Source organism: Meriones unguiculatus, chromosome 7 (assembly GCF_030254825.1).
Source record: "Meriones unguiculatus strain TT.TT164.6M chromosome 7, Bangor_MerUng_6.1, whole genome shotgun sequence".
In the NCBI taxonomy this organism is placed as follows: Eukaryota; Metazoa; Chordata; class Mammalia; order Rodentia; family Muridae; genus Meriones; species Meriones unguiculatus.
In genome coordinates this window covers 3773382-3790268 of record NC_083355.1, presented here as the reverse complement: position 1 = coordinate 3790268, position 16887 = coordinate 3773382, and the positions used below count along the sequence as shown (strand labels likewise).

Sequence of the window (16887 nt, the reverse complement as noted above, 5' to 3'; positions counted from 1 at the left end):
CAAAACCCCCCAAAGAGGAAGCTACACATGGCTGGCTGGGCGGGGACATCACTAACTTCTTAGAGATTAAATATCACTGGAGAAAGTAGCTTTATTTATAAATTCAAGATGAGAGGCAGAAAGTATCGTGTGTGTGTGTGTGTGTGTGTGTGTGTGTGTGTGTGTGTGTGTAGCATCAGTGAAGGACTTCTTTACTCCAGGATTGAAGGCAGGAGGATCAAAAGTTCAAGGTCATCCTTTGCTACACAGAAAGTCCAAGGCCAGCCTGGGCTACATCTCTCTCTCTCTCTCTCTCTCTCTCTCTCTCTCTCTCTCTCTCTCCCTCTCTCTCTCTCTCTCTCTCTCTCTCTCTCTCTCTCTCTCTCTCTCTCTCTCACACACACACACACACACACGTACAGCACACAGACTCAGGACCCCAGGAGAGTTTAAAATGGCTCTCATACCCAGGGAGCACAACCGTCTGCGCCTCTAGCCCAGAGGAAAGTGAGACACAGCATGCCGCAGTTCAGTGGTAAAGATTACAGGGAATATGCAATATTCTGGGAAAATGAGCCTCTTCTCCCTCCTCCCCTCCCCCTCCCATTTTTAAATCGTTCTTGCAAAACTGGCTTCACCCTTCACTCCCCTCGCGCCTTATGAATCCTGTCTCCGGGTTTCATTATTCAGGCATGTGGTGGGAGTCTGACAGAGCTACTGTGGCTGCACTTCTTTTTTTAATGCCAGCCTGTTTTAATAATACAGTGTACCTTTTGGTTTGGTGAAATGTGACATTATTTCAGGCACCCAGCGGCAATGGGAAGGGCCTTATGTAATTTATGTGTTCTCCGCGCTGTGTTTAACACTCCCGAAGCGAAGGGCTATAATTTGGGAAGCGATTCTCCCCAAGGTCAGGGGAACAGTTTGTGGAGGGAAGGCTGGTGGCTGCCTGACCTGAGCTCAGCCTGGGAGCCCAGGAGCCAGCAGCAGCAGGAGCCTGCTCCTTAAATCATAAGTGGTCCCAATTAAACACACACACACACACACACACACACACACGGAAACTCAGCTATGACACGAGTCACCAGTTTTCTGGGGCTTAAGTGGTTTTAAGGAAGTGAAAGACGCCAGGGTCACAGCCAGAGTATTTGGGAGAGTTTCTGGCTCCCATCACCAAAGCAACCCAGGCGCTCATCTTTTTAATTTATCTTTTCATTTTGTTTGTGCAAGGGAGGGGAGGACTGTGTGCATACACACGTGGAAAGGCGTGTACTTATGAGTGCACATATGTGCATGGATGGCAGAAGTTCATATGCACACAGTGTGTATATGTGTGCACATGTGTGTATGGATGCCAGAAGTTGATGGCAGCTGTGTTCCTCACTCACTCATTATTTTCTCAGGCTGAACCTGGAGTAAACCTGGGGTAAACTGGCTGGTCAGTGAGCCCTAGGGAATCTATCTCCCCAAAACAGCCAGGGCGGAGGGTCTAGGCAATTACCACTGTGCCCAGCTTTTTGTGTGGGTGCTGGGCATCTAAAAACTACATCACCTACTGGACTCCTCCACCTGTCCCTCAGGGCCCCATTTTGCAATGACAGTGAGCCCAACATGGGAGACTGGTTCTGCCATAGGCACACCAAGGAAGTGCTGATCACCTAGCACACATGTTCTGACCCTTCCAGAAAGCACGAGTCCCTCCTATGCTAGGGACAAAGGAACACCACAGGGACATGTCCCCAAGAAGCTTGCTGTAGAGACACAACAGCCAGCCGGCTGCCAGGTGGGCAAGCCCTGCGAAGAGGAGATCTTCCTTTGTACCATGTCCCACTCAGGACCTGGCATACAACAAACGCTGGATCAAAACATCTGAGCAACTGAGGGAATAAAATGTCGATGAGAGAGATGGGGAAACCACCACGCTCAAGGGGGGAGAGTGTTCTGGCTTCTCAGAGAGAGCTGGTGACAGACCCCAGAGGGGGATGGGGAAGGAGGAGGAGAAGGAAGAAGAAGCAGAGTGAGAGGAGGAGGAGTAAAAGGAAGAGGAGGAGGAGAAGTAAGAGGAAGAGGAGGAGAAAGAGGGGAAGGAGTAAAAAAAGGAGGAGGAGGAGATAGGAATCAGGGCAGAGGAAAAGACAGCAGGTGCCAAATGAGAAGCCGCAGGGAAACGTCTTCTGGGAACAGAGATGGAGGACACTGGTGTTGAGACGGGGCTGTCTACGTGAAGTCAGGACTCAGATCATGAGGCACCTTCAATGCCACACCAAGGACTTTCTGAAGTGGCTTGGAGAATTTTTAAGTGGGAAGCTATGCAGATTTGTGTCTTAGGAGTGCGTCCTGGTGTCCGGGAGGACCCTGTAGACACGTGGAAACAAGTCAGGAATCTCAATTGACTGCTACAGGAGATCGAATGAGACACGTAGTCTTGCTGAAGGGCAATGTGGAAACCAGGGGATATGGCCTGCAGTGTTCAGAAACCGGCGCCCGTGTGGTTGGTACAAAGGGCAACAGAAACCATTCCATAGATTCTCCATAGAGTTGGATATCCTTTTCCAATGAAAGGGGGCCTCAGGATGTCAGGGAAGGTTATCCTGGGAAGGGTTCATTGTGTAGAAATTTCTTCAGAATAAAACCTTTCATCTTGTAGTTCTAAGGATCATCCGAGATGAAACTCCTGCAGGGAAGCTCCTAGAGCTCATGAGGCAAGTAATATGCTTCAGGAAGTCCCTGAAACTGAGCAGAATCACTACATTCCCCCCTCCCCGCCAAGCAGTAAATCCCTCTGAGAGACACTTTTATGCTAGCTGAGCCAAATAGAAGAAGCAGAGCTCAGCCCAGTTCCCTGTAAAAGATTCAGACCATCGAAACTGCCTGAAAGAAATCCTCTCCAACCTGCTGAGCTGTCTTCAGCTTATGTACTGTGCTTCAGATCTCCAGCTTTCCGGAGCTGTCACCCTCGCTGGGGTAGGCTTTGGCGACTCGGTTCTGTTCCAGTATGGAACCACTCACCCATACTTCTGTAAGCAACCGTAATACAACTCCTTGGCTTTTCAAGTTGGTCTTAGTGATACCCATATTTTGGTCTGTTGCTGGTTTCCTGTCTAGGGTGAGCAGACACTTCTTCAGGTCTCTCGTAGGAATGTGCACCACAGCAGGACTTCAGAGGGGCCACTGTTATCTCTAGGACCCTTCCTATGCTATAGAGCATATATCCAGCACTAAGTGGACTGAGGCAGGAGAACAGTACGCTCCAGGCCAACCTGGTGGTATAGAAATCCTGTTTTTGTCTCTGTTTTTGTTTTTTTGTTTAAAGGTTAATATATTTCAAGGCTTGTGAGGCTGTCGAGGGAGATAAAGCCTAAGGCTTAGGGGAGAGACCTCCCTACTCTGAGGTCTGTGGTAACCAGGATGGCTCTTGTGATCCCATCTCCCTACCCTTGCTCCCCCACCCCCATCCCCGACCCCAACTGGGTCATCTGTGGGAACAAAGGATACTACAAGTGAGGCACACCCAAGCTCAGGTTACCGAGCTTGGTAACCTGACAACATGACCTGTCTTGATCTCACAGGGACCCTTTTCAGCTCTACTTAGAGGCCCGCTTGGGCGGGAGGAAGCTGGGAGTCCTTTGCTTTGAAAGGTGTAGGAATTAGCATGTTAATTGCAGGCTGCTTCCAGACACCTCCAGCCCGGGCCCTCTGGCAGTGGGAAGCCTTTGAGATACTTTGAGCCTTTTTTGAAAACAGAAGCTAAGCTGTTTGCAGGTTCTGGAGCCCCAGAAACTGAGAGCCAGTAAATGACTGTTGTTTGAAGACGTGCAGGTAACCTGTCAGAGTGATAGTTAACTAACAGTTTATAGAAAACACAAATGCTGGCTGAAGCTGCAGGTGCAGGAGCAGCCAGCCAGAAGGTGGGAGGAGTGGAGATGGCAGAGGTGATATGGGATCACAGCTGAGGCTTTCCAAGAGGTAGTGGGAAGGGGAAATCTTGCACAGAGGAACATGAAGCCTCAATGGAAAGAGAGTAAGACAGAGAAATATCAGAATCCCAGGACAAGGGCATTTCCAGAGGAGGGCCCCAGCTGCTGCACAGGTTAGAGCAACAGCCAGGCACCCTCTCCCCTCTTTATCAGCTGCTGGCTCTTCTCATCTCTCAGACTTTTCCATACAGGTCTCCCTGACAACTAAGGCCAAGCTATCCCTCCCCACGTTTCTTGCTCTCTGCTATTGTGTTTCAGTGTGCTGCATCACTCCTCCTTGGTCTGCAAGGGCTGGGGAGTTTGGTACTGCAAACAGTGGCTGATATAGGCTAGGTTCTCAATGTTATGGGAGGGATCAATGGACTGATGGATCAAAGGATGGTGGGTGGATAGATGGGTGTATGGGCGAGGTGATCAATGAGGAACACATCAATGGTTGGGTGGGTGGATCAATCAATCATCTATTCACAGGATGGCTAGATAGATCAATGGTTTGATGTATAGATGGATGGGCAGACAGATTGACGGCTAGATGGATAACCAGATCAATAGATCTATGGATTAATACAAAGACTAAAACCTTAAACTTCACCTAGCAGCCCAGGTCACCTGGTGGACAAGCCATTTCTCTCCTTGACCATCACTATTCTCTTTCTCTGTCACACACACACACAGAGAAAGGGAGAGAGAGAAGCTTAGCTGAGAGAGCAGTGGATGTGGGGAGGGGGAGAAACCCCCTAAAGTTGAACCTGATAGGCTCTGTGCTAAAAACAGGCAAGAGCTGTGGGAAATGGAGGCAACCCCCTACCTCCGTCAGGGATCCAGCAGACACAGACAGCCTGTGCTCAGCTGTACAGGCAGCAGAAAGGAGGAGCGAATCCTGTGTGGCCCTCAGCAGTGCAGGGTCAGGTGGAGAGGTGGCAGCCGATGACACAGCAGAACATACAGTCTGTAGAGTAGGCTGGGAGGCCAGTGCGTCCTGCCACTCGGAAGAGCAGGACTTCTCTACCGCACAGCTGGTGCGCTCACCTCCGCATAGCACCTCGGACAGGCTGGTGAATGCAGCCTCACACACATGCAGGCATTTGGTAGACATCAGAGAAAGTGGCCGGATGGAGTGAGCAGCTTACTGAATGAAGGCGCATCAGGGGTGTGAGGGTGCTCCTCCAGGTGGCCTGCCTGAGCCAAGGAGATCCCCAGAGAGCTGACCACCTCACTACAGAACCCCAGCCAGAAGGCCCAATCGGCCAATGAGGGCACAAGCCCCACCCTGCTTGTGGGAAGCCATCTTGGGCCAGAAGCAGGATCAAAGACTACCTATGGGTACTTAGAGAAGGATCATGGTCAGGGACCCACTCAGGTGCCCAGCTGAGCCGGAAGCAAGTGACCAGGCAGGGCAGGGGGAGAGGCTGGGACTGGGGAGACCCACCCTCCTTCCGAGCCTGGGAGCAGTTTTATTCTGAGATGTGGAGGGTTCCGTGTTCCCAACGTGAACCCCAGGCATGGTTGCCGGCACCGCATGTCCTCTGCACCTACCCGGGGCTGCTGTGCCTCCCTAGTCTTCCGTCAAGCTCTGTCCACCCTGCCACAGCTTCAGGGCCGGAGATGAGGGATTTAGTTGGTCTTATTCTTAGGGAAAGAAGTGGGGCACAGGACATGAGGGTGAGTGGCAGTCCCAGGCCAGGAGAGAGGCACAGAGAGTCTGGACACAGCAACAGGAGACAGAAGGAGATGGCAGGAAGGGCTTGACAGTCGGAGGGTAAAGGGGACAAGGAGATGGGGGAGAAAACACAAGAAGGCACAGGCATAGGAAGAGTGGAATTTGGGGCACAGAAAGGTGGGAGAGAAGCACATGAGTGGGGGTACCCGGGAGTGAAGATGCAAGGAGGCCATGAGATGGTGGCGGTGGAGGAGGCAGGGAATAAGGTACGGCATGAGTGTGAGAACGAGCATGCTGGAAAGTGTGTGGTGTGCTGAGGTTAGAGGCATGGGGCAGGAGGCCCAACCTACAGAGCCTCCCAGGGAGAGGCAGATTGTGGGGACCCCGTAGTCAGGCAAGGCAGAAGCTTGTTTCCACTCATCTCTGGCTATGGGGAGAATGTAGCATGCCGGCACACTACACACAGCCTGCTTTGAGGTGTCATTACCGGAAGCGATGGCCACCCTAACAGAGTCTGAACTTTCGAAGAAGAAAAAAAAACAAATACAAATAAAACTGAGACTAGGTTCAAGGCTGGTGACTGATGAGAAGGGCCCCAGGGAGTTCAAAGTCGAGTCAAAAGCCAACAGACTAACCGCACACTCTTCCAAGAGGGGTAGGCATGAAGGCGTCCCCTTGCCCCTCTTTGAGCCTGGAGTCTCCCCCCAACTTCTACCTACAGCCTGACTGAATCCCCTGAAGGAATTTCTCAACTGCTCTCAACCTGGAGCCTGTTGGCCATTCCGCACATGCCCCGTTCCTCCAGCTCATGCATTAGGGAAATAGCCTAAGACAGTAGTGAGCTTTAGGAATTTTTGCAAGAGACACAGTGACATTTGTGGTGCACAAGTTCTCAGAAGAACTCCCAGGCAGGCTGCTCCGGTCTGCCCTGGGAGAATACTAGCCACCAGGAGGAAACTGCCCAGGTCCCTTGTAGACATCTCACGGTCCCCTGGCTCCTCCGGGAGTGGAAGGGAACAGGGCAGCTGTCAATAGAGAGGTGAGGCAGAAGCAGCATGCATGGCAATCTTGGGGTAGCATCTGCCATTAAACCCTCCCAGGGAATGACCCTTTTCTTGACACCTGGGCACATTGGTGCCACAGCTGAGCACGCAAGCATCCCCTTGGGCAGCAAAAAATTGCTGAACAAGTGTCAAATGCCTGCCTGTCTCCTGTGCATCTGGGAGCTTTGAAGACAATGTTTCCCACATGAAAAGACAAAGATGTCTTCCCAGGTGACTTGGGTATACCTGAGCAAGGGAGGACCTGGGCCAATGAGCTTCCACACCCTGAGGCTGCTGAATCTTCCAACGGAGGAGTCAAACCTAAGACTTAGTTCCTCTAGACAAAGTGATCATCCACAGCTATGTGCAGCAATGCAAGCTCGGGCTGAGGCCTGCCCCAGAGGGTTTTCAAAGTGGCACGAGTGGGAAGGTCCCCACCAGGCCACCATTAGGCCTGTATCCTTGCTCATCAGCTCCTGCATGGAGGAGAGAGGGTAGCAACATGGATGTCAAGGTCAGCACACTCATCCCAGTTCACCTTGTCTGTGAGTCCAAGCCTGACCTATCCCTGGTTAGTTCACCAGCAGGCACAGGGCTAAAGAGAAAGATGCCTAGGGCTGAGGTGTGACAGGCTCTCTCTGAGGTGCCCACAGAGAGGTGGGCATGGCTGTCCACCTTCAGCTGGTGGATCACCACAGCCTGACCAGCAGCCACCAAGAAACATCTGCAGTCTGCCCAAGACCTCCCTAGGTCTGGGGAGATGGGTGTGGACCTCCAGAGAACTTTCTCTGGCAGTGATGAGGCCCTGTTCTCAGCCTGGCTTTCACAGGACCAACAGATGTTTGGCAGGAGGTGAGAGCAGCTGGGATTGTAGAGCAGGCAGGCGCAGGCAGGATGGGGCTCTTTGGACTGCAATCCTACCCATTGGATGGGAAGCACAGGTCACAGACCAGCAGAGAGGGGGCCTTGCTGACTGAGTCCAGATGAGCTCTGAACCTGTGGAGTCCTTCACCCTGCCACCTGGAAGATTCTGTCCTGATATCTGACTTCCTGGAAACTCATTTTCTTTCTGAGCTCCTTTAGGTGTCATTCGTAGAGCCCAGCTTATAAATTTGGGGTCACAGAACTGTCCGTGGCGGAAGGAAGAGCTCTGCCAGGGTCAGCACAGTTCAGTGAGGCTGGGAGAGCACATCAAGATGAGGCCAGGGAAGGGGGTGGGGCGTGCTGGTGGGGTGACTGAGTGTGTATCGCTCTTACGGGGTTCAGCTCCCAGCATCCACACCAGTGGCCTCACAGCTGCCTGTAACTCCAGCTCCAGGGGCCCCGTCTGGCTTCTGGGTAGCTGTACTCATATACCTCCAACACCACACATGCAGATATACATGCATATACAGAATTTAAAATGAAATAAATCTTCTGTGGAGGTTTGGACAAAAATGGCTCCTGTAGATCTCTATAGGAGGTATGGGCTTGTTGAAGTAGGTGTGGCCTTGTTAGAGGAAGTGTGTCACTAGGGGTGGGCTTTGAGGTCCCAGATGCTCAAGCCCTTGATGCTGCCTGTGGATCAAGATGAACTCCAAGCTCCTTCTCCATGTCTGCCTGCATGCTGCCATACTTCCTGCCATGATGAAACTGTAAGCCAGACCCAGTTAAACATAGACAACAGTTTCCATGGTCATGGTGTCCCTTCACAGCAATAGAAACCCTAACTAAACCATCTTTACAAATGATGAGGCTGAAGTTACCAGAGATATTGGTCTACCTATCCATCTACTCTCCATCCATGTACCCATTTGTTTATTCATCTGCTCACCCACTAACTACATATCTGCCCATCCATCCATTCAACTACATATCTAGACATTCATTCACTCATTCATCTCTCTAAATACCTACATATCCATCCATCCATCCGTCTGTCTGTCTGTCCGTCCATCCATCCACCTATCCATCCTCTTACCTGACCAACTATTCACCCATCTATTCAGCTACATACCTATCCATCCATGCATTTATGCATCCACTTACCTATTTCATTCACTTCCCTGTTCTACCATTTACCCATTCCTCCAAGATATCTACTTATCCACTTATTTGTCCATGCATCTTCTCACAAATCCTTCCAACCACCTAGGTCTGGGGATATAGGTGTGGACATCCAGAGAACTTTCTCTGGCAGTGATGAGAACCTGTTCTTAGTCTGGCTTTCACGGGTCCAACAGATGTTTGGAGGAGGTTGAAGCAGCAGGGATTATAGAGCAGGCAGGATCCATCCAACCATCTCTTCATTCATGCACCCATGTATCCAAGTATCTACCCATCCATCCATCCATCCACCTATCCATCCACCCACCAATCCATCCACCTACCCACCCACCCATCCATCCATCCACCCATCCATTCATCCATCTATCTACTCATCCATCAACCCACCCACCCATCCCTCCCTTTACTCATTCATCCATTCATTTACTTGTTCAATCATTTACCTATCTCTTCAACATATCTACTCATCCACCTATCTATTTGCCCATTTGTCTATTCACCCATCCTTCCAACCATCTATTTACCCAACCATCCATCCATTCATGCACCCAAGTATCCAAGTATCCACCCACCCATCCACCCACCCATCCATCCACCCATCCATCCACCCATCCATCCCTCCCTCCCTCCACTCATTCATTTATTCAGTTACTTGTTCAATCATTTACTCATCCCTCTAACACATCTACTCACCCATCTATCCATTGTCCATTCATCTACTTGCCCATCCTTCCAACCACCTATTTACCAACCATCCATCCATCCATCCATCCATCCATCCATCCATCCCTTATCTAACGATACCCCACATCTCTTCACAGCTCTGGTTGCTAACCCTATACGCCTTCTCATCTGCCCACCGACCATCTCTGCGCCTATCCTTCATCTGTGACATAACCCCAATATATGGAGCAGACTCTCAGAATGGGGTGGGGGCTGGAGGCAAGTACTGCTGAAACTGAAAGACATGGCATCCATACATCGTGGCTTGCACTAGACAAACCTGAATCACAATCTATCTTGGCCTCACTAACACTAGCCCTGGTTGCTTTCGTGTCTCTCGGCTTCAGACTGCTTGCCTCTAAGATGGGGTCATGATTTTATCATCGGGTTACTAAGAGAAACAAGATCATGTATACAGAATACTTGGTTCAGTGGCTGGTCCATGATGATCGCTCACTATGAAGTGGTGGCCAGCATCCCCACCGTCAGGATTGCCCTCATCACAGCCGTCACTGTCTTTGCCCACCCTCCACTGTGGGAACAAGTTAACAGAACTCTGACACACACTCACACCAGCATCATGCCCTTTGCGGTGCTATTTTGCAGTATTTTCCCCAAAGAGCCAAGTCTCTTTTTCTACCCTGTGCAAATCTGGGCTCACCTGTGTGATGTGTTTGGCTAATGAAGTCCCATGCCTGGGCAGAAGCAGCCTTACCTATTCCCTGCACAGAGGCCAGTGACAGAGCTGCCCCTTGCCTAGCGCAGAGCCCCTGACCTGACTTAGAGACCTCTTATGCAGAGTTTGCCAAGACCAGCTCACCCCAAGTGGCCCACAGACCTGGGGGTGCTCTGTGGGTGTTAATCTTGTAGGGGATTCCTATCTAGGATCTATAACGAACTCAAAATATCAAACACCAAACCAAATCACCCAGCGAGAAATGTGCAGAATTGAACAAACATCTCAGAAGAAGTACAAATGCCCAACTAATAAATGAAGAATTGTTCAGCATTCCCAGCCGTCGGGGAACTCGGAACTACACTGGGTCTGTCTCAGCTCCGTTAGACGGCAGCCATCAGTGAAACAGAGAACATGCTGGTGAGAATGTGTGGAGGGGCGCTTCGTGCTGCTGGTGGGAACGCCAGCCAGGCTGCAGGAGGCTGCAGGAGGCTGCAGGAGGCTGCAGGAGGCTGCAGGAGGCTGCAGGAGGCTGCAGGAGGCAATGGTGTGGCGGGTGCTAGAAACAAACAAACAAACCAAAAACTTAAAAATAGAATCACCGTGTAACGTAGCTATGCTGCCCTTAGGTGTACGCCCAACAAGTCGGTGATCCTGCACACTCATGTTCACTGAGGCCAAGACAAGAAAGGAGCCTCCATGCCCACAGCAGATGATGGATAGAGAAAATGTAGTACTATGTATACACAGTAATATTGCATTCTGTCAGAGAGCGAGAGAGCAAGTACAACCGTTTCAGGAAAACGGGTGGAAGTAGAGACCATCACTTAATCCAAAATAACCAGAATCAGAAAGGCAAATGCCGTATGTTTACTTCCATATGCAGAATCTAGATATTAAGGTGGATGGAGGGGAAGGGCTGTAGGAGGAGCGGACAGCGGGACAGGAGCGTGTAACGTGAACAAAGCACGTGCTAAGCGTTTATGACAATGCAGTGATGGAGCTTATTTTTTTGTACACTATAACACATTTTAGAACAAAACCTATTAAAGGCCCTATCCATACTTTACCAGATCACACACTGCAGTAATCACACACTTGGCCTGTCTGTAAGTTAAACCCACTGGACTGAACACCCTGCATCAGCTTTGCAGCGACATCTCACTGATCGCCTGTGCCCCCTCCCCTCCCATGCCAAAAGTGTCCGGGAGCTGAGCTCTGCCTCCCTTAGACAGCCTTCTGCCAGCAGAGCGTGCCAAGCTTTGTGTCCCTGCCCGCAGCCCTGCCTGCTCTCGGAAACACCAGGCGGCATCGCAGTTGGAAAGAGGAAGGAGCCCGGAGGGAAGGGCAACAAGGCCTGGGACTGCAGCCTCCAGCTCAGATGCCTGTGCTGGTTCGCCAGTCCACCTACGTTTACTTCTAATTCCAGGGAGCCGCCGGCTTGTCAACAGCTCGGGGGAGGGGCGGCTGGGTGAGAGCGAGCTGAGAAGCTCTGCGTGGATTGCTGCTAAGAGGAGATTAGTCCTCTGAGGAGGGCGCTGCAGTAGCGCCCCACGGGCACATTAGGGATTCTGCGCATTGGCTTGCCGTAAATCACTTCCCATTCAGCCCTGCTGCTGAGGGGCTCAAAGGTCGATTTTCCATGGTTATGACAACAAAAACGAAAATTGGGTCAAACTTGAAAGGTATTATCTTCCTCCGAGCTGCTAAATGCACGAGAGTAATGAGGTTGGTTAAGCAATCCACCCTGGCAGCCCTGCACTGCTCTGCTGACAGACGGGCCAGGTAAGTGGGTGGGCGCAGGCCTCCCTGCCACGCCTCCACCTGCCCAGCCGAAGGGCCTGCCTGCGCTCTTAGTCTTCTGCCACCAGAAGCCTGTGTGGCTGCAGAGAAGAGGCACCTGCAGTTTCAACCCTTCTTGCCTCTGGGGCCTGCAGAGATGGGGGCGTCTGCGCTCTTAGGCCACAAGCTGGATCCTGGAAGGGCTGAGGTGCTGCCGACAGCCCCACCAGCACAGGGTGCCAGCCTTCAGCTGGGGCAGGCGCCATTGCAAACACCACGGGTTTGCAGAGCTTGCCTGTCTCCTGATCCATCGTCAACCATTGTACTGCGTGCACAAGGCCTGCACTGACTCTCCCAAGCCTGGCTGTCCGCAGGCTTTGCATAGGACCCAGGTCACACAGAGCTTACAGAGTGACCCACCCCAGCCCTTGGAGCTAGTCTTAGGAACTGTGATGCCTTCACTACTAGAAAAAGAGACTAGAGAAAATGGTATGAGGAGGGAGGTGCTCTCCAGAGCTCATTCTGTTTGGAAGTGGTGTCTGGGGAGCATGTTTGTTAGACAGGGTCTCATGCGTCCTCAGCTTGTCTTGAATTCACTACGTCATGAATGACCTTGACATTCTCATCCTCCTGAGTGCTGGGACTGCAAGTGTGTCACCACACCTGGACTGTCTGTAAGTTATGTGATATCCCTTAAAGTAGCTGGTGGTGCTCCTCTGTGGACAGGACACCCCTACATCACCCAACTGTGGGAAAGCAGGCGGCCAAGCAGCAGGTTCCCTGCGGGCCCTGAGATGAGCCTCAGACTAGGCTTGACGTGAGGTGGAAGGAGGTGAGCCAAAGAAAGCAGCGCAGGAGCCCTGCCAGTGCGCCCCGGCACACTCAGCACGGTAGCTGACCTTTGAACCCCCAGGGCACATACTGGATGACTATGGTCAGTGGCAGAATGCCACGGATGCATGAGTCCACGTACACGAGAAACCTAGGGTGGTCTAAAGTTGTGGAGTGTGTTGAATGGGGACTCCAGCAGCTGGGGGAAAGGACCTAGGGCCTGCGTTTGATGGGGACAGTGTTTCAGTTGAGGGAGAGGAGAATGCCCTGGATCCATTTGTGTATGAGCTTAAGACCACTTCAGGCATCACTTCAAACCATTGAGGAGGTCTGCTGGATGCAACGTGTATTTTACTGCTTTCAGCATTTTATATTATATAAATGCAAAGCGCTGTGTTAATGCCTGGCCTGTGCACCCACAAGAACGTGGCTGGCCTTGAACACTTCCTTCCCAGCCCCTCTTGTGTTCCACACCTTCTGGGTGGTGGAGCAGCATAAACCTTGTTTGTGAACTGGAGAAAATGTTGCTGTCCCTTGCTGCTGCCTCCCCCAGCCTCACCACAGCTTGATGTAGGTAGAGTCATAGCAGGGAGGTGGGGTTCCCACACCCACCTGTGTGGTCCAGGCAGGCCTTGGTAGAAGGGCCCACCACCACCACCACCACTTCCCCCCTCTTCAGCTTTTGCATTGGTTCCTTTAAAGTCCTCTCTGGCTCAGTCCAACGGGGCAAAGCCACAGACTGGGCGCCTCAAACACCAGCTTCTCAGAGAGCTGTGAATTGGGGTTCCAAGATCTGAAAGAGCAGCATGCTGGGCTGTGGTGAGGGTCCCTGGCCTGGCAGGCAGGTGGCTGCCTTCTTGCTGTATGTTCACAGTGGAAGCAAGAAAGAGGATGCATCTCCTTCTCAGGATGCTATTCCCATCCTAAGGGCCCCCCCACCTGATGGCCTTACCTAACCCAGACATCCTCCCAAGGGCCCAGCTTCAAGCACCATCCCACTAGAGTTTAGGCTTCAGTTCACAGCAGGGATCCGACCCCTGGGGATATCGTGCAAGCTGACAGCCTCTGTGCTAGGGTCAAGGCCAGTGAGAGTGTCTACGGAGCTGCCTGGCTCAGGTGAAGCTTGGGAACATGGGAGTGACTAAATTTCCTAGTGGTCCCCACTAGAAGCGTTAAAAACTAACAAGGAGCATCAATCCTTATGATCTTTTTTATTGAATGCGGTACATCTAAGATGCCTTCCTTCCAGCATGCAATCGATATAAAGATCCTGATGTGAGATTTTACCCTGCATCCTGTGCTCAGTCCCTTGAAATCCAGGGCTCATCTTAAGCACTCCACGCCTCAGCCCCAACGAACCACATTCCCAACACTCACTGATACCTGTGGCCACTTCCGCCATGTTGGATGTGCAGGTGAGAGGGTGCCTTGTATCCTGTCCCCGTCATGATGGATCAGACACCCAGAAGGTGGAGAGAAGGAGCAGGGCAACAGGAAGGACAGTCCTCTGCCTGGTCCCCTCCCTCAAGCATGGCACACCAAGCCCCTCCACAGATCTAGGAGTATATGAAACTCAGCAGGAGCTCTTGGACAATGTAGGACATCAAACTCCCCTTCCATCCAAACTTTGAGTCCAGCAGACCTGACCTGGGGACACCCCATCTGTGACACAGTCAAGGAAAAAGAAGGGTTGGGGAAAGGAGCACAGCCCTCTCACCTTGAGTTCCTGTGACTGGAGCACAAGAGAAGGTCCCAACCCCACACCTGTCCTGCAGCCACCCCAGCTGTGGCTGTCCGCTTGGTCGCTGAAGACGGTCTAGCACCAACGTGTCTCTCAAAATGCAGCCAGAGGTTAAGTGGAGGAGAGGTGCATGGCAGCCATTTGCAGCTCTCTCTCCCTCTCCCTCTCCCTCTCCCTCCCTGCCTCTGTGTTTGTAGGGGTGCTCATGTATGGAGGCCAGAGGTCAACCTAAGAACCATCACTTTTTTGTGCAGACAGGGTCTCTGCTGTGTTCAGGCTTGCAGCTAGGCTGGGCTGGCTGGCTGGCTGGCTGGCCGGAGAGACTGAGGGATCCTCCTGTCTCTGTCTTCTCAGTGCTGAGATTAAAGTGCACGCCACCAGGCCCAACTGTTTAACGTGTGTCCCGAAGATCAAACCCAGGTTCAGATGTTTGCTGTCAGGCACTTTACAGACCCAGCCCCATCTGCAGCACATTCTTAGAAATCTCTGCTTCTCCTTGTCAGAGAGCTGCCAGGAGGGCTCCCTTGTCTGTGGAGGTCATCCTTGCCTAGGAGGGACACTTCCTTATGACCACAGCTGGGCAGCTGACAACAGCAGACAAGGACTCCAGCCACAGCAGGAGACCATAAGGCCTAGGTCAGCTTCACTGATCCTGGAAGGAGTTGACAGAGCTGTGCTCCTTCTGCAGGCTGGAAGGAGACGCCTTCCTGCCTCCTCCTGCCTCTGGAGCTCTCAGGGGTCTCTCAGCTCATGACTAGATCCCTTCAACCTCTGTCTCTGCGGTCACAAGACTTTTCTTCTGCCAGTCAGATTTTCCTCTGCTCCTCCCTTAAGGACACTTGGAGCGATCGAAAGGGCTTCCCTGGAGGGCTCAGGAAGTCTCTATGCCACATCCTCCCCTACACACAGTAAAGTGCACAGCTCCTGGGGACTGAGGTGTGGACCAGCTGCAGCTGTGCACAAACACTGCGCCCAGGGGCTGAGGGTGTACCTCAGTTGGTAGAGTGCTTGCCCAGCATGCTCTGTCACAGCGTAAACTGTACATGGGGGTGGGGGGGCAGGCCTATCAAATCCCAGCACCAGAGAAGTGGAAGCAGGGGCATCAGAAGTTCAAGATCAACTTTGATGCCACGGTGAGTCGAGGCCAGATTAGACAAAATGAGACCCTGTTTTAAAACAAACAAAGAATAACATTAACAGCAGGTGTGCGATTGGGGTGGCAGAGGTAGGGTCATTGGGTCACCTTTTTCTCTCAGGTGACAAACACGGCCATTTTTCATGAGGAAATGATTCTTGAGAAGGTGTCAATGTGTCCCTGGGAAAACCCACCATCCCCCAAAGGTGAGGACTCATAGCCCAGGTACCTGAGACCCAGGGCAAGCAGAGAGGCTCCTAGGAAACTTCCAAGATACCCAAGGGTGGTGGAGAGTAAGCAGGCTTGGTCGCTAGGTCTCCACGCCCTGCCCATCCTTGTGGCTCTCATCCACACTTCAGGTGAGGGACCGCAGAAGACGCTGGCTAAGCCCAGCTCACCCCTCACAACAACTCTGTGCACACCAGCCCCACCTCTGAGGCTGCCAGCACTGGTAGGGTCTCCCCACCTGCCAGGGCTACTAGGACAAAAGTTTCTGAGCTTTGGGCTCTCAGAGCAACCTTGGCCTACAGGTGCAAGGCTTCACGTCCCCTGAAGAAGCCCAGGTGTGTGTTCTGCTTTTTCCCTCAGGGACTCCAGTGGGCTCATCTCCAGCTGACCATTCCTGTCACCAGCATGTCTCTCTCCCCAACTAATTCTCCCACTCCCCTTCTTTTCCTCCGCTTGTCAAAACTGCTTGTCTGAACAAGAGAGATGACCCACTTGGTATAGGGCCTGCTTTGCAGGCCTGAGCTCGTGAGTTTGTTACCCAGGTCCCAAAGGAAAACACAAGGCGCCTTGGGAAGCAGAAACAAACAGATCCCTGAGGCTCTCTGACCAACGAGGAATGGTGACCTCTAGGCCAACAAAAGACCCTATCTCAAAGAAGGAGGACACTGCTTCTGAGGAGCTTTCTCTCTCTCTCTAACTCTCTTTCTATGTCTCTCTTACACACACAGAGGGGGAGAGAGAGGTTGACAGTAATAATTAAGAGTGAAATAGAAGTTATAAACACATAGTATGAAATTTCTGGGGTTCTCTCTCGTCTTGCGCCACCTGGCATGATAGTAGGTCTGATGGCTGAAATGGCTACTAAGTAAACAAGAGGGTAGCATATACAGCGTGGATACACTGGACTAGTGCCTAGGGTAGGGTGGAGCAGGACATCGGGAGATTTTACAACACTATTGAGGGCTCTGTGAAATTCAAACTTAGGAATTTTAATTTCTGGAATATTCCACTACAGGCAAGAGTGGACTCCTGGGTACTGCTGCCATCTGTTAAGTGGTTGGTCTGA

General features: G+C 51.8%; 1 protein-coding gene across 4 annotated transcripts in view; it reads right to left on the bottom strand.

Moving 5' to 3' along the window:
• Positions 1-16887, bottom strand: part of Rbfox3 (RNA binding fox-1 homolog 3) — a 398556-nt gene that overhangs the window by 299182 nt on the left and 82487 nt on the right. The window lies entirely within an intron of this gene.